This window comes from Amblyomma maculatum, unplaced genomic scaffold (genome assembly GCF_055883805.1).
Source record: "Amblyomma maculatum isolate TAMU_Amacu unplaced genomic scaffold, ASM5588380v1 scaffold_23, whole genome shotgun sequence".
Taxonomy (NCBI): Eukaryota; Metazoa; Arthropoda; class Arachnida; order Ixodida; family Ixodidae; genus Amblyomma; species Amblyomma maculatum.
Genome location: NW_028146748.1, coordinates 2,374,133 through 2,397,421, shown reverse-complemented (window position 1 = coordinate 2,397,421; position 23,289 = coordinate 2,374,133). Strand labels below are relative to the sequence as shown.

At 43.7% G+C, this 23,289-nt stretch overlaps 3 non-coding genes and 1 pseudogene across 3 annotated transcripts; all 4 read left to right on the top strand.

The window, feature by feature from the left end:
- Positions 1-659: 659 nt before the first annotated feature.
- Positions 660-849, top strand: LOC146171162 (U2 spliceosomal RNA). The gene has a single exon (XR_014702898.1). It is a non-coding gene; the product is annotated as a U2 spliceosomal RNA (small nuclear RNA).
- Positions 850-10,433: 9,584 nt separating this feature from the next.
- Positions 10,434-10,623, top strand: LOC146171161 (U2 spliceosomal RNA). The gene has a single exon (XR_014702897.1). It is a non-coding gene; the product is annotated as a U2 spliceosomal RNA (small nuclear RNA).
- A 2,776-nt stretch (positions 10,624-13,399) lies between these two features.
- Positions 13,400-13,570, top strand: LOC146171160 (U2 spliceosomal RNA; annotated as a pseudogene).
- Positions 13,571-19,746: 6,176 nt separating this feature from the next.
- LOC146171159 (U2 spliceosomal RNA) lies at positions 19,747-19,936 on the top strand. The gene has a single exon (XR_014702896.1). It is a non-coding gene; the product is annotated as a U2 spliceosomal RNA (small nuclear RNA).
- Positions 19,937-23,289: the final 3,353 nt, after the last annotated feature.

The window sequence follows — 23,289 nt, the reverse complement described above, 5'->3', positions numbered from 1 at the left end:
CCAAGGGCCGAGCGAGGGCCAACCATAGGCTTGCCGCTTGGGAAGGTATGTGGCACCTAGTATACCGCATGTTTTTGGTGCGGGGAAACCAACCGCGGGGTGCATTCGCGCGGCTAGTTGTGGCATGTACCCTTTTTGTCTTGTGGAAGCGCCGCTGCCTGGCGGAAGTACGCAGGCAGCCAGTACGAGCCATGTACCCAGCGCTGCAGAGCCTGCGCCTCCTGCTCTGGGAATACCTGTCAGAGCGGCTCGAACTAGACGGGGAGGCGCGGTTTCTGCAGCGCTGGCACACACGGTTCTTTGTTGTGAGACCAAATGGGCTAACGATGCCGACATTGCTGTATTGATGACCACATGTAGTGTGTGTTGGATCATAACATGTATGCATGTACATCCCCCCCCTTTTTTCCCTTTCCCCCCTTTTAGTGCATTGGGATGGAGAGATTTCAGTGGTTCTCCCATTATTATTATTATTGTATATCCCTTTTTTGTACCAATTGATTGAAATTGTATAAAGGGTAAGCAGACTCTGATACGAAGATAAGACTGTTAATCTAAAGCGACTTACAACATCTGTATTGTATCGGCACATTATTCTGCATCCTTTAAATATAAGTGTATGTATTTATTTGTGCACATTGTCAATGTATCGTGCTTTATCAGTTTGGAAGTCAATAAACTTCTCTTTGTGTAGTATCTGTTCTTAACAGCTTAATATCTGTTACGGGTTCTAATTGTACCCATGATATTAAACTGATTTTTGTAGCGCGGCGGAGTGTTCGGGGCTTGCTCCAAGTCCGCCACGGGTCGACCCGGTACTGCACTACTTCCGGGACCGGCCCAGCATCTCCCCCTTTTGGGGGGAGAAGGCACAATTGAAAAAAAAACAGAAAAACTGCTTTGTTTTGTTCTAGAAATTTTTGGACTTTTTTTTTCCGACTTTTTTTTCCGACTTTTTTTTCCGACTTTTTTTTCCGACTTTTTTTTCCGACTTTTTTTTTCTGACTTTTTTTTCCGACTTTTTTTTCCGACTTTTTTTTCCGACTTTTTTTTCCGACTTTTTTTCCGACTTTTACTGTTATGTGGTTGGTTTTACAGAGTGTAGTAATTATTTACGCAACTGTAAATAATTATTAATAATTGTTTATGTAGCCAATGTGGTTGGTTTTACAGAGTGTGGTAATAATTAGTAAGTATACTATGCAACTATAAATAATTAGTAATAAAAGTTTACCTAGCCATTGTGGTTGGTTTTACAGTGTGGTAATAATTAGTAATTATATTTACGCAACTGTAAATAATTAGTAATAATAGTTTACCTAGCAATTGTGGTTGGTTTTACAGAGTGTGGTTATAATTAGTAATTATATTCACGCAACTGTCAATAATTAGTAATAATTATTTAAGCAACTGTAAATAATTATTAATAATTGTTTATGTAGCTAATGTGGTTGGTTTTACAGAGTGTGGTAATAATTAGTAAGTATACTATGCAACTATAAATAATTAGTAATAATTGTTTATCTAGCCAATGTGGTTGGTTTTACAGTGTGGTAATAATTAGTAATTATATTTTCGCAACTGTAAATAATTAGTAATAATAGTTTACCTAGCCATTGTGGTTGGTTTTGCAGAGTGTGGAAGTAATTGGTAATTATATTTACGCAAATGTAAATAATTAGTATTAAAAGTTTACCTAGTCATTGTGGTTGGTTTTACAGTGTGGTAATAATTAGTAATTATATTTACGCAACTGTAAATAATTAGTAATAGCAGTTTACCTAGCAATTGTGGTTGGTTTTACAGAGTGTGGTTATAATTAGTAATTATATTCACGCAACTGTCAATAATTAGTAATAATTGTTTACCTAGCCAATGTGGTTGGTTTTAAAGAGTGTAGTAATTATTTACGACTGTAAATAATTATTAATAATTGTTTATGTAGCCAATGTGGTTGGTTTTACAGAGTGTGGTAATAATTAGTAAGTACACTATGCAACTATAAATAATTAGTAATAATTGTTTATCTAGCCAATGTGGTTGGTTTTACAGTGTGGTAATAATTAGTAATTATATTTTCGCAACTGTAAATAATTAGTAATAATAGTTTACCTAGCCATTGTGGTTGGTTTTGCAGAGTGTGGAAGTAATTGGTAATTATATTTACGCAAATGTAAATAATTAGTATTAAAAGTTTACCTAGCCATTGTGGTTGGTTTTACAGTGTGGTAATAATTAGTAATTATATTTACGCAACTGTAAATAATTAGTAATAATTGTTTACCTAGCCAATGTGGTTGGTTTTACAGAGTGTAGTAATTATTTACGCAACTGTAAATAATTATTAATAATTGTTTATGTAGCCAATGTGGTTGGTTTTACAGAGTGTGGTAATAATTAGTAAGTATACTATGCAACTATAAATAATTAGTAATAATTGTTTATCTAGCCAATGTGGTTGGTTTTACAGTGTGGTAATAATTAGTAATTATATTTTCGCAACTGTAAATAATTAGTAATAATAGTTTACCTAGCCATTGTGGTTGGTTTTGCAGAGTGTGGAAGTAATTGGTAATTATATTTACGCCAATGTAAATAATTAGTATTAAAAGTTTACCTAGCCATTGTGGTTGGTTTTACAGTGTGGTAATAATTAGTAATTATATTTACGCAACTGTAAATAATTAGTAATAATTGTTTACCTAGCCAATGTGGTTGGTTTTACAGAGTGTAGTAATTATTTACGCAACTGTAAATAATTATTAATTATTGTTTATGTAGCCAATGTGGTTGGTTTTACAGAGTGTGGTAATAATTAGTAAGTATACTATGCAACTATAAATAATTAGTAATAATTGTTTATCTAGCCAATGTGGTTGGTTTTACAGTGTGGTAATAATTAGTAATTATATTTTCGCAACTGTAAATAATTAGTAATAGTTTACCTAGCCATTGTGGTTGGTTTTGCAGAGTGTGGAAGTAATTGGTAATTATATTTACGCAAATGTAAATAATTAGTATTAAAAGTTTACCTAGCCATTGTGGTTGGTTTTACAGTGTGGTAATAATTAGTAATTATATTTACGCAACTGTAAATAATTAGTAATAATTGTTTACCTAGCCAATGTGGTTGGTTTTACAGAGTGTAGTAATTATTTACGCAACTGTAAATAATTATTAATAATTGTTTATCTAGCCAATGTGGTTGGTTTTACAGAGTGTGGTAATAATTAGTAAGTATACTATGCAACTATAAATAATTAGTAATAATTGTTTATCTAGCCAATGTGGTTGGTTTTACAGTGTGGTAATAATTAGTAATTATATTTTCGCAACTGTAAATAATTAGTAATAGTTTACCTAGCCATTGTGGTTGGTTTTGCAGAGTGTGGAAGTAATTGGTAATTATATTTACGCAAATGTAAATAATTAGTATTAAAAGTTTACCTAGCCATTGTGGTTGGTTTTACAGTGTGGTAATAATTAGTAATTATATTTACGTAACTGTAAATAATTAGTAATAATTGTTTACCTAGCCAATGTGGTTGGTTTTACAGAGTGTAGTAATTATTTACGCAACTGTAAATAATTATTAATAATTGTTTATGTAGCCAATGTGGTTGGTTTTACAGAGTGTGGTAATAATTAGTAAGTATACTATGCAACTATAAATAATTAGTAATAATTGTTTATCTAGCCAATGTGGTTGGTTTTACAGTGTGGTAATAATTAGTAATTATATTTTCGCAACTGTAAATAATTAGTAATAATTGTTTACCTAGCCAATATTGAGTAATTAGTGCAATAACCAGGACATAGCATATAAATAATTATTTACTTATTTATTTCCTTTTTAATTAGTAACTGCTCATTGATTGACATATGGACATATAAGCTATGCATTTGCACATACTGTGGTGTTGCTCTGTGATTGGTCGACACCTCCACGACGTCTTCCCTTCGCGACCAATAAGTGCCGTGGCAAAAATGTGACACTTTTGCTAACGACAACTATGAGGCAATAAAGGCTTTTGCCTTAATAGCAGTAGGTATCTGCAATAAAGCATTGCTTGCAAATGTACAAAACATTTCTTGAAAACACTGTTTTAACAGCTTGATATCAGTTGCCAGTTGTAATTTGTAACCCTGACATACTATTTTTTGTAATGCGGCAGAGCATTCTGGGCTTGCTGTACCTCTGCCACGGGTCTACCCGGTACTGCACTACTTCCGGGACTAGCTAAGCGACTCACGGTTTTTGGGGGAGGACAATCACAACTCAAAGATGAGGCCAACTAACTTTTTTCATTCGAGCTCACTGCTATCCATGTGCCTAACACAGCAATCCTCTCAATGCCTGTCTTAATGCATTGTTGGGCGCCTCGTGCATGCAGTGACACCTTGGGTTACTTTTTCCGCGTGTCATTGCATGTGAGTCTATTATTTGAGGCAATAAAGAATGGTTTGATTAAGAATCCCATTCAAGGGATGTGTCGAGATTTGGTAAACCATAGCTCAAGTGCTACAAACAAAAAACGGTGGACCGACGCTGTTTCTGCAACAACCGATAAGTGGCACCACTTGGGCATACATTTTTGATGGGATCGAACTGCAGTTCCTTGTCAATTTATCGCTTCTCGGCCTTTTGGCTAAGATCGCTTCTCGGCCTTTTGGCTAAAGCCTCGAGGCTGAGAAGGAAGTCATTTTACCTGGTTGGAGGGGTCGTGCTGCCCGGCTAGGGTGTCAACCCCCTCCGTTCCCGTGGTATCAGCGGTCCTGCTGCCCTGGTGCCTGGCCTGCTGCCTGGCGTCCGGGGCTCCTGCGGCTGGTGGCCTGGTGTGCTGCCTCCTGGTTCGGCGGGGTCCTGCTGCTCGTTGTCGTGCCCTGGTGCCTGGCCTGCTGCCTGGTGTCCTGGGCCCCTCCACCTGGCGGAACCCCCCCCTCCTGAGGTCCTGCTGCCTGCGGCCTGCAGTCCTTGGCCGGGTTTCCTGCCTGGCGCCCTGGTCCTGCGGTGATGGACCATCCACCTCCAAGCACTCGGCCCTCAAAGGCCCAGTGCTTCACCTTCCAGTTGCCGGAGCCAGCTCCGGCAGACGACATCATTGATGCCCTCGAGGTTGTCGTCGGTGTCGGGGGGCTGCAGTACTTGCAGCACCTCGGCGGAACTAAGTTCCTGGCTGCTGTTTCCTCAATGGCACAAGCCACCAAAGTTGTTGCCGCGGGCACTGTGCTCGTCGGCAGTCATCATGTGCCGCTGGTGCAGCTTGCTGCTCCAGTGGTTTTTGTTACTGTTTTTAGGCTGCCGCCTTGTGTCAGCGACGATGCCCTGACTGCAGCATTGACACCGTATGGAAAGGTGCGAGCCATCACGGAGCCCGGCTTCAAAGGGAAAAGCCATGTACGAAATGGGTGCCGCCTCGTTAAACTAGACATGGTACGAGCCCCACCGAATTTTCTCTCTGTCGCGGGTTATCGTGTTATGCTCGAATACCGCGGCCTGAAGAGGGTATGCTCGCGGTGCGGAGGGGAAGGCCACATGGGTGCTGCCTGCCAAGCAACCAAGTGCGGACGCTGCTCAGCATACGGACACAGCACGGAGACTTGTAATACTGGTTGCAAGAGCTGTAGTGGGGCACATGCCACATCGGATTGTGTCCTGCCACGTACCTATGCTACGGCTGTAGCAGCGGCTGCTGCTGCGCACCGTGAAGGGCCAAGCGGTGCTGCGGTGTCTCTGCAGGAACCATCGGACGGTGGCCACGAGTCCCGAGACTTCGAACCTGACGACGATAGAGCCTCGACGATCACTATTGCTGCGGACGAGCAAGGAGCCGCCGCCAGCCTGGAGTCCGATGACGAGGAAGGGTCCCGTTTACCGGAGCTTCCATCCTTGGAGGAAGCTTTGTTTGAGCAGGATCTTACCGCTGCACAACGGACACCATCTAAGACCTCCAGGGAATTGTCCGAGTCCTTAACAGAAGACTCTCCGCTGCACACACCTATTAAGTTGCAGGTGGAACCAGGGAGAGCCAGGAGTGAAGAACGGCCTGTTCCTGGTTCATTGGCAGCTGCGATGCCCCAGCGACCAAATAGTGGGGACTCTTCGCTGCGGCCAACGCGGAAGACGTCCTGTGCAGACGAGGACCTGGTAAAGAGGACTCTTTCTTCGGACAGCGGATCGGGCCCGTGCGGTTCGGCGCCGAAGAAAAAGCCCAAGAAAGTGGATGGCAACGAGGCAGACAAAATGGACACCAGGCCGCCAGAGAACTAAGCACCATGGCGCCAGCAGAAGAGCGACAGGGCCGTAACGGTCCACATCCCTTCCCGTTGACCTTCAGTGGTCCCGGCGTCCATTCCAAGGCGCCATCAAGGGACCACCACCCCGGCCCGTCGACTCGGGCGGTACGGGGGACGAACGATGGACAGTGTACCGGTTGGGACTGTGTTGGCACGCGAGTGACTGTGTGTTTTTTTTCCACAGCCGAGTGTGCCGACTGGATCCCCTTGCAGCCCAGCCGTTGGCACCGCTTGGCATCGTCGTCCTGCCGCCGCGGGGCCGCCAGCCAAGGCGTCTCATGGACCAGGGAGCCCCCCCGTCCCAGTGCCACTTCTGCAATGCTGTGCCTTCATGGACGCTACCCGCTGCACCGTGCTGTGAGTCTGTCCGCGTCGTTTGTTTGTTCTATAGTTTCTCAGTTTGCTTTGTTATTTGAGTTCCTTCCATTTATTTGTCATGGCTTCTTTTAGGTTTGTTACCTTTAATGTTAGAGGGTTTCGCAACCCGGATAAGCAGCGCGAGATTATCCATTTTGCGCGATTACACAAAATTGATGTCTTATTTTTGCAAGAGTGCAATTTACGCACTCCATCCGATGTATTATCTTTTCGTTCCCGTTTTTATGTTGATGCTTTTTTTTCGCTAACAGACTCACGGTGCTGTGGGGTAGGGGTTATTTTCATATCTCCCGCGTTTCGCAATGGAGCGCATTGCACGTACGGTCCTGACGGGCGGGTTATTGCGGTGGATTTGTTCTTAGAAGGGCGGAAGACTCGTTTTGTGAACGTATATGCTCCAGTTACAAGAGCACTCACCAATGACTTCTTCAAATCCATTGCGCCCTTCTTTCTAGATTCCACCCCTCATGTTTTGTTGGGAGACTTTAACTGTGTCCTAGATTCGGAGCGAGACCTTAGAGGACCAGGGCAGGGCTCATCCTGCTACCACGCAAAAGAGCTACGGAAACTCGTGCGCCAGGTCCACCTCTCGGATGCGTGGGTGGTGCTACATGGAGATGAATTTATGGCCACTCGCACGAGCAGACGTAGCTCTAGCCGTATAGATAGAGTCTACGTCCCTCCCTGCTTGATACCCCTCCTGGTCTCCTGCGAGGTGCTAAATCTCCCACAAGATATGGCAAAGATGAGTGATCATGTACCTGTCATGGCCACATTGAGATGTTCAGCAGGCCGCCCGACGCGCCCGAATCTGTGGCGTATGGACGCATCGTTAATGCTGGATGGCAAGAGCATCAGCGACATTCGGGCGGAGGTGTCGAACTCTATTGCTGACATTACCCAGCTGTCACCCGAGGGGTGGGACAACCTCAAGACCGAATGGCGGGCAATTCTCGTCCGGGCAGGAAAGAAGAAAAGTGCACGGCGTACCGCTGCGCTGAACGATGTACTAAGAAGGATGAAGATAATTCAAAGTGCCGACGAGTTATCGTTCGCCATGCGAGACTACCTGGATATCTTGAGGATCAGATATCACCGCATCCTGCAAGATGGGTACCAGGATACACAAAGCAGGGATGCGCCGCCCACAGCCGAGTGCACGGCGGATTTGATGCACAGTCGAAGCACGCGCAGGCACGATGGCCGGACAGAGCGGGTGGAGAGTGTGGACATGGGCGAGGGCACAATGTCGGAGGATCCGGCTGTGATCGCGCAAGTCTTTCGGGAACACTTTGCCGCGCGATTTACGTCGGCCTCCCGAAATGAAGCTGACGGAGAGACAGATATTGCCTCCTTCTGTGACGACTTACCAGCTCTGCCCGAAGCCGAGGGGGCGGCACTTAGTGCCCCAGCGTCACGCACAGAAGTGTTGGAAGCTTTAAGAGACATGACACACTCATCCGCGCCCGGTCCGGACGGCATTATGGCTGCCTTCTACTGGCAATTCTTTGATGTTCTTGGCGGCCTGATAACTACCTTGGTCAACATGGTCATCAGGGATAGACGGAAACCTGCATCCTTCTCAGCAGGACGCATAATTTTGATCCCCAAAGAAGGGGCATCGCCGTCATCTCCAGAGGCATGGCGACCAATAACGTTATTAAATAGTGATTACAAGTTAGTTACTTCTCTGCTTGCCAAGCGCCTCCGGCCTTTTTTGGCAGATTTAATCTGCCCCTATCAATCGTCGGCGGTACCGGGACGCTCCGTGTTTGCAGCACTCATGTTCACCCGGGACGTTTTCGCATATGCACAGGAGAAAAGAGTGAGCGGAGTGTTTGTTTCACTGGATCAGGCTAAGGCCTTCGACAGGGTCGAACACCCATATTTATATCAAGTTTTAAGGTCCTATGGGATCCCAGAAGAAGTCATAGGGATCATAAAGCTTCTGTATGAAGATGTGTCGTGTGACATGTTATTGAACGGGGAGTTGCTCCCCAATTTTGCGGTAACCCGAGGAGTGCGGCAGGGTTGCCCATTGTCTCCAGCACTGTTTGTCCTGTCCCTGGACCCACTGCTGCGGCGCGTCGTCAGCGAGCGTCGCATCCGCGGCTTTCCGGGGATAGGACAGGACGAGGTGAAGATAATGGCGTACGCCGATGATATCTCCCTGTTTGTGCGTGATGGACAAAGCCTGCAGAGGTTCATGACAGTCTTTACAGAATATGCATCGCTCTCGGGCGCAAAACTGAATGTAGGAAAATGTCACGCTCTCCGCTTTGGCAGCTTCCAAGAGGCACTACCAGAACCGATCCCCTTGGTAGAAGCTGTTAGGGTACTGGGAGTACTCTTTCAAGAAGGAGGAGTATCCCCAGCTACTTGGACCCTGACTATCGATAAAGCCAACAGGGTTTTCGCAAACGCTGCACGGTTTGACTTGTCAACAGCCGCCAAAATTACGGTAATTAAGAACAGCGCGCTTGCCTTTGCGTTTTACGTGGTAAGAGTGGCAGTGATGCCAAGGCGCATGGCAGGGAGACTCTCCTCCCTAGTAGGCACTTTCCTCTGGGGAGGACAGACAGCCCTAGTGGCGCGAAATCTTGTGCAACTTCCCCGTAATAGAGGAGGCCTCGGTGTACCGTGCGTCCAAACGGTTGCGCGGACTATGCTGACCAAGCTTGTCGTCGGCCTTTTGGACCAAGCAGATTACCCAGGACGGCCCCTACTCTTGTACTGGCTAAGCACTGCGAGGAGGGCCTTCACCCCTCAAAGACATCTGGGGCCGCGAGCGGAAACACCGCACCCTTTCTACCAAGCGGCCGCCAGGTTCCAGGAAACACTTAATGTAGAGCTGCCAGAGGTAAACATAGAGGAAGTGCCGCCAACCGAGATAAGCGCCCTCATGGCGTGCGCTCGCCTCAGCGCAGAAGAGGCGGAGCGAACCGATCCTAGGAGATGGAGTACATGGGCCGCAAGCACAATGCCAGACCAAGTTAAAGACTTCGAGTGGCGACGGCGGTGGGGCGTACTCCCGACCCGGGATCGCCTCTACCGATGGGGGGTTGTCCCCAACAATCAGTGCCCGCAGTGCGGAGCACCGGAGATTGGCGATCATTTCGCGTTTGAGTGTCGGGTATCCAAAGTTATGTGGCACCTAGTACACCGCATGTTTTTGGTGCGGGGAAACCAACCGCGGGGTGCATTCGCGCGGCTAGTTGTGGCATGTACCCTTTTTGTCTTGTGGAAGCGCCGCTGCCTGGCGGAAGTACGCAGGCAGCCAGTACGAGCCATGTACCCAGCGCTGCAGAGCCTGCGCCTCCTGCTCTGGGAATACCTGTCAGAGCGGCTCGAACTAGACGGGGAGGCGCGGTTTCTGCAGCGCTGGCACACACGGTTCTTTGTTGTGAGACCAAATGGGCTAACGATGCCGACATTGCTGTATTGATGACCACATGTAGTGTGTGTTGGATCATAACATGTATGCATGTACATCCCCCCCCTTTTTTTCCTTTCCCCCCCTTTTAGTGCATTGGGATGGAGAGATTTCAGTGGTTCTCCCATTATTATTATTATTGTATATCCCTTTTTTGTACCAATTGATTGAAATTGTATAAAGGGTAAGCAGACTCTGATACGAAGATAAGACTGCTAATCTAAAGCGACTTACAACATCTGTATTGTATCGGCACATTATTCTGCATCCTTTAAATATAAGTGTATGTATTTATTTGTGCACATTGTCAATGTATCGTGCTTTATCAGTTTGGAAGTCAATAAACTTCTCTTTGTGTAGTATCTGTTCTTAACAGCTTAATATCTGTTACGGGTTCTAATTGTACCCATGATATTAAACTGATTTTTGTAGCGCGGCGGAGTGTTCGGGGCTTGCTCCAAGTCCGCCACGGGTCGACCCGGTACTGCACTACTTCCGGGACCGGCCCAGCATCTCCCCCTTTTGGGGGGAGAAGGCACAATTGAAAAAAAACAGAAAAACTGCTTTGTTTTGTTCTAGAAATTTTTGGACTTTTTTTTTCCGACTTTTTTTTCCGACTTTTTTTTCCGACTTTTTTTTCCGACTTTTTTTTCCGACTTTTCTTTCCGACTTTTTTTTCCGACTTTTTTTTCCGACTTTTACTGTTATGTGGTTGGTTTTACAGTGTAGTAATTATTTACGCAACTGTAAATAATTATTAATAATTGTTTATGTAGCCAATGTGGTTGGTTTTACAGAGTGTGGTAATAATTAGTAAGTATACTATGCAACTATAAATAATTAGTAATAAAAGATTACCTAGCCATTGTGGTTGGTTTTACAGTGTGGTAATAATTAGTAATTATATTTACGCAACTGTAAATAATTAGTAATAATAGTTTACCTAGCAATTGTGGTTGGTTTTACAGAGTGTGGTTATAATTAGTAATTATATTCACGCAACTGTCAATAATTAGTAATAATTATTTACGCAACTGTAAATAATTAATAATAATTGTTTATGTAGCTAATGTGGTTGGTTTTACAGAGTGTGGTAATAATTAGTAAGTATACTATGCAACTATAAATAATTAGTAATAATTGTTTATCTAGCCAATGTGGTTGGTTTTACAGTGTGGTAATAATTAGTAATTATATTTTCGCAACTGTAAATAATTAGTAATAATAGTTTACCTAGCCATTGTGGTTGGTTTTGCAGAGTGTGGAAGTAATTGGTAATTATATTTACGCAAATGTAAATAATTAGTATTAAAAGTTTACCTAGTCATTGTGGTTGGTTTTACAGTGTGGTAATAATTAGTAATTATATTTACGCAACTGTAAATAATTAGTAATAGCAGTTTACCTAGCAATTGTGGTTGGTTTTACAGAGTGTGGTTATAATTAGTAATTATATTCACGCAACTGTCAATAACTAGTAATAATTGTTTACCTAGCCAATGTGGTTGGTTTTAAAGAGTGTAGTAATTATTTACGACTGTAAATAATTATTAATAATTGTTTATGTAGCCAATGTGGTTGGTTTTACAGAGTGTGGTAATAATTAGTAAGTACACTATGCAACTATAAATAATTAGTAATAATTGTTTATCTAGCCAATGTGGTTGGTTTTACAGTGTGGTAATAATTAGTAATTATATTTTCGCAACTGTAAATAATTAGTAATAATAGTTTACCTAGCCATTGTGGTTGGTTTTGCAGAGTGTGGAAGTAATTGGTAATTATATTTACGCAAATGTAAATAATTAGTATTAAAAGTTTACCTAGCCATTGTGGTTGGTTTTACAGTGTGGTAATAATTAGTAATTATATTTACGCAACTGTAAATAATTAGTAATAATTGTTTACCTAGCCAATGTGGTTGGTTTTACAGAGTGTAGTAATTATTTACGCAACTGTAAATAATTATTAATAATTGTTTATGTAGCCAATGTGGTTGGTTTTACAGAGTGTGGTAATAATTAGTAAGTATACTATGCAACTATAAATAATTAGTAATAATTGTTTATCTAGCCAATGTGGTTGGTTTTACAGTGTGGTAATAATTAGTAATTATATTTTCGCAACTGTAAATAATTAGTAATAATAGTTTACCTAGCCATTGTGGTTGGTTTTGCAGAGTGTGGAAGTAATTGGTAATTATATTTACGCCAATGTAAATAATTAGTATTAAAAGTTTACCTAGCCATTGTGGTTGGTTTTACAGTGTGGTAATAATTAGTAATTATATTTACGCAACTGTAAATAATTAGTAATAATTGTTTACCTAGCCAATGTGGTTGGTTTTACAGAGTGTAGTAATTATTTACGCAACTGTAAATAATTATTAATTATTGTTTATGTAGCCAATGTGGTTGGTTTTACAGAGTGTGGTAATAATTAGTAAGTATACTATGCAACTATAAATAATTAGTAATAATTGTTTATCTAGCCAATGTGGTTGGTTTTACAGTGTGGTAATAATTAGTAATTATATTTTCGCAACTGTAAATAATTAGTAATAGTTTACCTAGCCATTGTGGTTGGTTTTGCAGAGTGTGGAAGTAATTGGTAATTATATTTACGCAAATGTAAATAATTAGTATTAAAAGTTTACCTAGCCATTGTGGTTGGTTTTACAGTGTGGTAATAATTAGTAATTATATTTACGCAACTGTAAATAATTAGTAATAATTGTTTACCTAGCCAATGTGGTTGGTTTTACAGAGTGTAGTAATTATTTACGCAACTGTAAATAATTATTAATAATTGTTTATCTAGCCAATGTGGTTGGTTTTACAGAGTGTGGTAATAATTAGTAAGTATACTATGCAACTATAAATAATTAGTAATAATTGTTTATCTAGCCAATGTGGTTGGTTTTACAGTGTGGTAATAATTAGTAATTATATTTTCGCAACTGTAAATAATTAGTAATAATTGTTTACCTAGCCAATATTGAGTAATTAGTGCAATAACCAGGACATAGCATATAAATAATTATTTACTTATTTATTTCCTTTTTAATTAGTAACTGCTCATTGATTGACATATGGACATATAAGCTATGCATTTGCACATACTGTGGTGTTGCTCTGTGATTGGTCGACACCTCCACGACGTCTTCCCTTCGCGACCAATAAGTGCTGTGGCAAAAATGTGACACTTTTGCTAACGACAACTATGAGGCAATAAAGGCTTTTGCCTTAATAGCAGTAGGTATCTGCAATAAAGCATTGCTTGCAAATGTACAAAACATTTCTGGAAAACACTGTTTTAACAGCTTGATATCAGTTGCCAGTTGTAATTTGTAACCCTGACATTATACTATTTTTTGTAATGCGGCAGAGCATTCTGGGCTTGCTGTACCTCTGCCACGGGTCTACCCGGTACTGCACTACTTCCGGGACTAGCTAAGCGACTCACGGTTTTTGGGGGAGGACAATCACAACTCAAAGATGAGGCCAACTAACTTTTTTCATTCGAGCTCACTGCTATCCATGTGCCTAACACAGCAATCCTCTCAATGCCTGTCTTATTGCATTGTTGGGCGCCTCGTGCATGCAGTGACACCTTGGGTTACTTTTTCCGCGTGTCATTGCATGTGAGTCTATTATTTGAGGCAATAAAGAATGGTTTGATTAAGAATCCCCTTCAAGGGATGTGTCGAGATTTGGTAAACCATAGCTCAAGTGCTACAAACAAAAAACGGTGGACCGACGCTGTTTCTGCAACAACCGATAAGTGGCACCACTTGGGCATACATTTTTGATGGGATCGAACTGCAGTTCCTTGTCAATTTATCGCTTCTCGGCCTTTTGGCTAAGATCGCTTCTCGGCCTTTTGGCTAAAGCCTCGAGGCTGAGAAGGAAGTCATTTTACCTGGTTGGAGGGGTCGTGCTGCCCGGCTAGGGTGTCAACCCCCTCCGTTCCCGTGGTATCAGCGGTCCTGCTGCCCTGGTGCCTGGCCTGCTGCCTGGCGTCCGGGGCTCCTGCGGCTGGTGGCCTGGTGTGCTGCCTCCTGGTTCGGCGGGGTCCTGCTGCTCGTTGTCGTGCCCTGGTGCCTGGCCTGCTGCCTGGTGTCCTGGGCCCCTCCACCTGGCGGAACCCCCCCCTCCTGAGGTCCTGCGGCCTGCAGTCCTTGGCCGGGTTTCCTGCCTGGCGCCCTGGTCCTGCGGTGATGGACCATCCACCTCCAAGCACTCGGCCCTCAAAGGCCCAGTGCTTCACCTTCCAGTTGCCGGAGCCAGCTCCGGCAGACGACATCATTGATGCCCTCGAGGTTGTCGTCGGTGTCGGGGGGCTGCAGTACTTGCAGCACCTCGGCGGAACTAAGTTCCTGGCTGCTGTTTCCTCAATGGCACAAGCCACCAAAGTTGTTGCCGCGGGCACTGTGCTCGTCGGCAGTCATCATGTGCCGCTGGTGCAGCTTGCTGCTCCAGTGGTTTTTGTTACTGTTTTTAGGCTGCCGCCTTGTGTCAGCGACGATGCCCTGACTGCAGCATTGACACCGTATGGAAAGGTGCGAGCCATCACGGAGCCCGGCTTCAAAGGGAAAAGCCATGTACGAAATGGGTGCCGCCTCGTTAAACTAGACATGGTACGAGCCCCACCGAATTTTCTCTCTGTCGCGGGTTATCGTGTTATGCTCGAATACCGCGGCATGAAGAGGGTATGCTCGCGGTGCGGAGGGGAAGGCCACATGGGTGCTGCCTGCCAAGCAACCAAGTGCGGACGCTGCTCAGCATACGGACACAGCACGGAGACTTGTAATACTGGTTGCAAGAGCTGTAGTGGGGCACATGCCACATCGGATTGTGTCCTGCCACGTACCTATGCTACGGCTGTAGCAGCGGCTGCTGCTGCGCACCGTGAAGGGCCAAGCGGTGCTGCGGTGTCTCTGCAGGAACCATCGGACGGTGGCCACGAGTCCCGAGACTTCGAACCTGACGACGATAGAGCCTCGACGATCACTATTGCTGCGGACGAGCAAGGAGCCGCCGCCAGCCTGGAGTCCGATGACGAGGAAGGGTCCCGTTTACCGGAGCTTCCATCCTTGGAGGAAGCTTTGTTTGAGCAGGATCTTACCGCTGCACAACGGACACCATCTAAGACCTCCAGGGAATTGTCCGAGTCCTTAACAGAAGACTCTCCGCTGCACACACCTATTAAGTTGCAGGTGGAACCAGGGAGAGCCAGGAGTGAAGAACGGCCTGTTCCTGGTTCATTGGCAGCTGCGATGCCCCAGCGACCAAATAGTGGGGACTCTTCGCTGCGGCCAACGCGGAAGACGTCCTGTGCAGACGAGGACCTGGTAAAGAGGACTCTTTCTTCGGACAGCGGATCGGGCCCGTGCGGTTCGGCGCCGAAGAAAAAGCCCAAGAAAGTGGATGGCAACGAGGCAGACAAAATGGACACCAGGCCGCCAGAGAACTAAGCACCATGGCGCCAGCAGAAGAGCGACAGGGCCGTAACGGTCCACATCCCTTCCCGTTGACCTTCAGTGGTCCCGGCGTCCATTCCAAGGCGCCATCAAGGGACCACCACCCCGGCCCGTCGACTCGGGCGGTACGGGGGACGAACGATGGACAGTGTACCGGTTGGGACTGTGTTGGCACGCGAGTGACTGTGTGTTTTTTTTCCACAGCCGAGTGTGCCGACTGGATCCCCTTGCAGCCCAGCCGTTGGCACCGCTTGGCATCGTCGTCCTGCCGCCGCGGGGCCGCCAGCCAAGGCGTCTCATCGACCAGGGAGCCCCCCCGTCCCAGTGCCACTTCTGCAATGCTGTGCCTTCATGGACGCTACCCGCTGCACCGTGCTGTGAGTCTGTCCGCGTCGTTTGTTTGTTCTATAGTTTCTCAGTTTGCTTTGTTATTTGAGTTCCTTCCATTTATTTGTCATGGCTTCTTTTAGGTTTGTTACCTTTAATGTTAGAGGGTTTCGCAACCCGGATAAGCAGCGCGAGATTATCCATTTTGCGCGATTACACAAAATTGATGTCTTATTTTTGCAAGAGTGCAATTTACGCACTCCATCCGATGTATTATCTTTTCGTTCCCGTTTTTATGTTGATGCTTTTTTTTCGCTAACAGACTCACGGTGCTGTGGGGTAGGGGTTATTTTCATATCTCCCGCGTTTCGCAATGGAGCGCATTGCACGTACGGTCCTGACGGGCGGGTTATTGCGGTGGATTTGTTCTTAGAAGGGCGGAAGACTCGTTTTGTGAACGTATATGCTCCAGTTACAAGAGCACTCACCAATGACTTCTTCAAATCCATTGCGCCCTTCTTTCTAGATTCCACCCCTCATGTTTTGTTGGGAGACTTTAACTGTGTCCTAGATTCGGAGCGAGACCTTAGAGGACCAGGGCAGGGCTCATCCTGCTACCACGCAAAAGAGCTACGGAAACTCGTGCGCCAGGTCCACCTCTCGGATGCGTGGGTGGTGCTACATGGAGATGAATTTATGGCCACTCGCACGAGCAGACGTAGCTCTAGCCGTATAGATAGAGTCTACGTCCCTCCCTGCTTGATACCCCTCCTGGTCTCCTGCGAGGTGCTAAATCTCCCACAAGATATGGCAAAGATGAGTGATCATGTACCTGTCATGGCCACATTGAGATGTTCAGCAGGCCGCCCGACGCGCCCGAATCTGTGGCGTATGGACGCATCGTTAATGCTGGATGGCAAGAGCATCAGCGACATTCGGGCGGAGGTGTCGAACTCTATTGCTGACATTACCCAGCTGTCACCCGAGGGGTGGGACAACCTCAAGACCGAATGGCGGGCAATTCTCGTCCGGGCAGGAAAGAAGAAAAGTGCACGGCGTACCGCTGCGCTGAACGATGTACTAAGAAGGATGAAGATAATTCAAAGTGCCGACGAGTTATCGTTCGCCATGCGAGACTACCTGGATATCTTGAGGATCAGATATCACCGCATCCTGCAAGATGGGTACCAGGATACACAAAGCAGGGATGCGCCGCCCACAGCCGAGTGCACGGCGGATTTGATGCACAGTCGAAGCACGCGCAGGCACGATGGCCGGACAGAGCGGGTGGAGAGTGTGGACATGGGCGAGGGCACAATGTCGGAGGATCCGGCTGTGATCGCGCAAGTCTTTCGGGAACACTTTGCCGCGCGATTTACGTCGGCCTCCCGAAATGAAGCTGACGGAGAGACAGATATTGCCTCCTTCTGTGACGACTTACCAGCTCTGCCCGAAGCCAAGGGGGCGGCACTTAGTGCCCCAGCGTCACGCACAGAAGTGTTGGAAGCTTTAAGAGACATGACACACTCATCCGCGCCCGGTCCGGACGGCATTATGGCTGCCTTCTACTGGCAATTCTTTGATGTTCTTGGCGGCCTGATAACTACCTTGGTCAACATGGTCATCAGGGATAGACGGAAACCTGCATCCTTCTCAGCAGGACGCATAATTTTGATCCCCAAAGAAGGGGCATCGCCGTCATCTCCAGAGGCATGGCGACCAATAACGTTATTAAATAGTGATTACAAGTTAGTTACTTCTCTGCTTGCCAAGCGCCTCCGGCCTTTTTTGGCAGATTTAATCTGCCCCTATCAATCGTCGGCGGTACCGGGACGCTCCGTGTTTGCAGCACTCACGTTCACCCGGGACGTTTTCGCATATGCACAGGAGAAAAGAGTGAGCGGAGTGTTTGTTTCACTGGATCAGGCTAAGGCCTTCGACAGGGTCGAACACCCATATTTATATCAAGTTTTAAGGTCCTATGGGATCCCAGAAGAAGTCATAGGGATCATAAAGCTTCTGTATGAAGATGTGTCGTGTGACATGTTATTGAACGGGGAGTTGCTCCCCAATTTTGCGGTAACCCGAGGAGTGCGGCAGGGTTGCCCATTGTCTCCAGCACTGTTTGTCCTGTCCCTGGACCCACTGCTGCGGCGCGTCGTCAGCGAGCGTCGCATCCGCGGCTTTCCGGGGATAGGACAGGACGAGGTGAAGATAATGGCGTACGCCGATGATATCTCCCTGTTTGTGCGTGATGGACAAAGCCTGCAGAGGTTCATGACAGTCTTTACAGAATATGCATCGCTCTCGGGCGCAAAACTGAATGTAGGAAAATGTCACGCTCTCCGCTTTGGCAGCTTCCAAGAGGCACTACCAGAACCGATCCCCTTGGTAGAAGCTGTTAGGGTACTGGGAGTACTCTTTCAAGAAGGAGGAGTATCCCCAGCTACTTGGACCCTGACTATCGATAAAGCCAACAGGGTTTTCGCAAACGCTGCACGGTTTGACTTGTCAACAGCCGCCAAAATTACGGTAATTAAGAACAGCGCGCTTGCCTTTGCGTTTTACGTGGCAAGAGTGGCAGTGATGCCAAGGCACACGGCAGGGAGACTCTCCTCCCTAGTAGGCACTTTCCTCTGGGGAGGACAGACAGCCCTAGTGGCGCGAAATCTTGTGCAACTTCCCCGTAATAGAGGAGGCCTCGGTGTACCGTGCGTCCAAACGGTTGCGCGGACTATGCTGACCAAGCTTGTCGTCGGCCTTTTGGACCAAGCAGATTACCCAGGACGGCCCCTACTCTTGTACTGGCTAAGCACTGCGAGGAGGGCCTTCACCCCTCAAAGACATCTGGGGCCGCGAGCGGAAACACCGCACCCTTTCTACCAAGCGGCCGCCAGGTTCCAGGAAACACTTAATGTAGAGCTGCCAGAGGTAAACATAGAGGAAGTGCCGCCAACCGAGATAAGCGCCCTCATGGCGTGCGCTCGCCTCAGCGCAGAAGAGGCGGAGCGAACCGATCCTAGGAGATGGAGTACATGGGCCGCAAGCACAATGCCAGACCAAGTTAAAGACTTCGAGTGGCGACGGCGGTGGGGCGTACTCCCGACCCGGGATCGCCTCTACCGATGGGGGGTTGTCCCCAACAATCAGTGCCCGCAGTGCGGAGCACCGGAGATTGGCGATCATTTCGCGTTTGAGTGTCGGGTATCCAAAGGTATGTGGCACCTAGTACACCGCATGTTTTTGGTGCGGGGAAACCAACCGCGGGGTGCATTCGCGCGGCTAGTTGTGGCATGTACCCTTTTTGTCTTGTGGAAGCGCCGCTGCCTGGCGGAAGTACGCAGGCAGCCAGTACGAGCCATGTACCCAGCGCTGCAGAGCCTGCGCCTCCTGCTCTGGGAATACCTGTCAGAGCGGCTCGAACTAGACGGGGAGGCGCGGTTTCTGCAGCGCTGGCACACACGGTTCTTTGTTGTGAGACCAAATGGGCTAACGATGCCGACATTGCTGTATTGATGACCACATGTAGTGTGTGTTGGATCATAACATGTATGCATGTACATCCCCCCCCTTTTTTCCCTTTCCCCCCCTTTTAGTGCATTGGGATGGAGAGATTTCAGTGGTTCTCCCATTATTATTATTATTGTATATCCCTTTTTTGTACCAATTGATTGAAATTGTATAAAGGGTAAGCAGACTCTGATACGAAGATAAGACTGTTAATCTAAAGCGACTTACAACATCTGTATTGTATCGGCACATTATTCTGCATCCTTTAAATATAAGTGTATGTATTTATTTGTGCACATTGTCAATGTATCGTGCTTTATCAGTTTGGAAGTCAATAAACTTCTCTTTGTGTAGTATCTGTTCTTAACAGCTTAATATCTGTTACGGGTTCTAATTGTACCCATGATATTAAACTGATTTTTGTAGCGCGGCGGAGTGTTCGGGGCTTGCTCCAAGTCCGCCACGGGTCGACCCGGTACTGCACTACTTCCGGGACCGGCCCAGCATCTCCCCCTTTTGGGGGGAGAAGGCACAATTGAAAAAAAAACAGAAAAACTGCTTTGTTTTGTTCTAGAAATTTTTGGACTTTTTTTTTCCGACTTTTTTTTCCGACTTTTTTTTTCCGACTTTTTTTTCCGACTTTTTTTTCCGACTTTTTTTTTCTGACTTTTTTTTCCGACTTTTTTTTCCGACTTTTTTTTCCGACTTTTTTTTCCGACTTTTTTTCCGACTTTTACTGTTATGTGGTTGGTTTTACAGAGTGTAGTAATTATTTACGCAACTGTAAATAATTATTAATAATTGTTTATGTAGCCAATGTGGTTGGTTTTACAGAGTGTGGTAATAATTAGTAAGTATACTATGCAACTATAAATAATTAGTAATAAAAGTTTACCTAGCCATTGTGGTTGGTTTTACAGTGTGGTAATAATTAGTAATTATATTTACGCAACTGTAAATAATTAGTAATAATAGTTTACCTAGCAATTGTGGTTGGTTTTACAGAGTGTGGTTATAATTAGTAATTATATTCACGCAACTGTCAATAATTAGTAATAATTATTTAAGCAACTGTAAATAATTATTAATAATTGTTTATGTAGCTAATGTGGTTGGTTTTACAGAGTGTGGTAATAATTAGTAAGTATACTATGCAACTATAAATAATTAGTAATAATTGTTTATCTAGCCAATGTGGTTGGTTTTACAGTGTGGTAATAATTAGTAATTATATTTTCGCAACTGTAAATAATTAGTAATAATAGTTTACCTAGCCATTGTGGTTGGTTTTGCAGAGTGTGGAAGTAATTGGTAATTATATTTACGCAAATGTAAATAATTAGTATTAAAAGTTTACCTAGTCATTGTGGTTGGTTTTACAGTGTGGTAATAATTAGTAATTATATTTACGCAACTGTAAATAATTAGTAATAGCAGTTTACCTAGCAATTGTGGTTGGTTTTACAGAGTGTGGTTATAATTAGTAATTATATTCACGCAACTGTCAATAATTAGTAATAATTGTTTACCTAGCCAATGTGGTTGGTTTTAAAGAGTGTAGTAATTATTTACGACTGTAAATAATTATTAATAATTGTTTATGTAGCCAATGTGGTTGGTTTTACAGAGTGTGGTAATAATTAGTAAGTACACTATGCAACTATAAATAATTAGTAATAATTGTTTATCTAGCCAATGTGGTTGGTTTTACAGTGTGGTAATAATTAGTAATTATATTTTCGCAACTGTAAATAATTAGTAATAATAGTTTACCTAGCCATTGTGGTTGGTTTTGCAGAGTGTGGAAGTAATTGGTAATTATATTTACGCAAATGTAAATAATTAGTATTAAAAGTTTACCTAGCCATTGTGGTTGGTTTTACAGTGTGGTAATAATTAGTAATTATATTTACGCAACTGTAAATAATTAGTAATAATTGTTTACCTAGCCAATGTGGTTGGTTTTACAGAGTGTAGTAATTATTTACGCAACTGTAAATAATTATTAATAATTGTTTATGTAGCCAATGTGGTTGGTTTTACAGAGTGTGGTAATAATTAGTAAGTATACTATGCAACTCTAAATAATTAGTAATAATTGTTTATCTAGCCAATGTGGTTGGTTTTACAGTGTGGTAATAATTAGTAATTATATTTTTGCAACTGTAAATAATTAGTAATAATAGTTTACCTAGCCATTGTGGTTGGTTTTGCAGAGTGTGGAAGTAATTGGTAATTATATTTACGCCAATGTAAATAATTAGTATTAAAAGTTTACCTAGCCATTGTGGTTGGTTTTACAGTGTGGTAATAATTAGTAATTATATTTACGCAACTGTAAATAATTAGTAATAATTGTTTACCTAGCCAATGTGGTTGGTTTTACAGAGTGTAGTAATTATTTACGCAACTGTAAATAATTATTAATTATTGTTTATGTAGCCAATGTGGTTGGTTTTACAGAGTGTGGTAATAATTAGTAAGTATACTATGCAACTATAAATAATTAGTAATAATTGTTTATCTAGCCAATGTGGTTGGTTTTACAGTGTGGTAATAATTAGTAATTATATTTTCGCAACTGTAAATAATTAGTAATAGTTTACCTAGCCATTGTGGTTGGTTTTGCAGAGTGTGGAAGTAATTGGTAATTATATTTACGCAAATGTAAATAATTAGTATTAAAAGTTTACCTAGCCATTGTGGTTGGTTTTACAGTGTGGTAATAATTAGTAATTATATTTACGCAACTGTAAATAATTAGTAATAATTGTTTACCTAGCCAATGTGGTTGGTTTTACAGAGTGTAATAATTATTTACGCAACTGTAAATAATTATTAATAATTGTTTATCTAGCCAATGTGGTTGGTTTTACAGAGTGTGGTAATAATTAGTAAGTATACTATGCAACTATAAATAATTAGTAATAATTGTTTATCTAGCCAATGTGGTTGGTTTTACAGTGTGGTAATAATTAGTAATTATATTTTCGCAACTGTAAATAATTAGTAATAGTTTACCTAGCCATTGTGGTTGGTTTTGCAGAGTGTGGAAGTAATTGGTAATTATATTTACGCAAATGTAAATAATTAGTATTAAAAGTTTACCTAGCCATTGTGGTTGGTTTTACAGTGTGGTAATAATTAGTAATTATATTTACGTAACTGTAAATAATTAGTAATAATTGTTTACCTAGCCAATGTGGTTGGTTTTACAGAGTGTAGTAATTATTTACGCAACTGTAAATAATTATTAATAATTGTTTATGTAGCCAATGTGGTTGGTTTTACAGAGTGTGGTAATAATTAGTAAGTATACTATGCAACTATAAATAATTAGTAATAATTGTTTATCTAGCCAATGTGGTTGGTTTTACAGTGTGGTAATAATTAGTAATTATATTTTCGCAACTGTAAATAATTAGTAATAATTGTTTACCTAGCCAATATTGAGTAATTAGTGCAATAACCAGGACATAGCATATAAATAATTATTTACTTATTTATTTCCTTTTTAATTAGTAACTGCTCATTGATTGACATATGGACATATAAGCTATGCATTTGCACATACTGTGGTGTTGCTCTGTGATTGGTCGACACCTCCACGACGTCTTCCCTTCGCGACCAATAAGTGCCGTGGCAAAAATGTGACACTTTTGCTAACGACAACTATGAGGCAATAAAGGCTTTTGCCTTAATAGCAGTAGGTATCTGCAATAAAGCATTGCTTGCAAATGTACAAAACATTTCTGGAAAACACTGTTTTAACAGCTTGATATCAGTTGCCAGTTGTAATTTGTAACCCTGACATACTATTTTTTGTAATGCGGCAGAGCATTCTGGGCTTGCTGTACCTCTG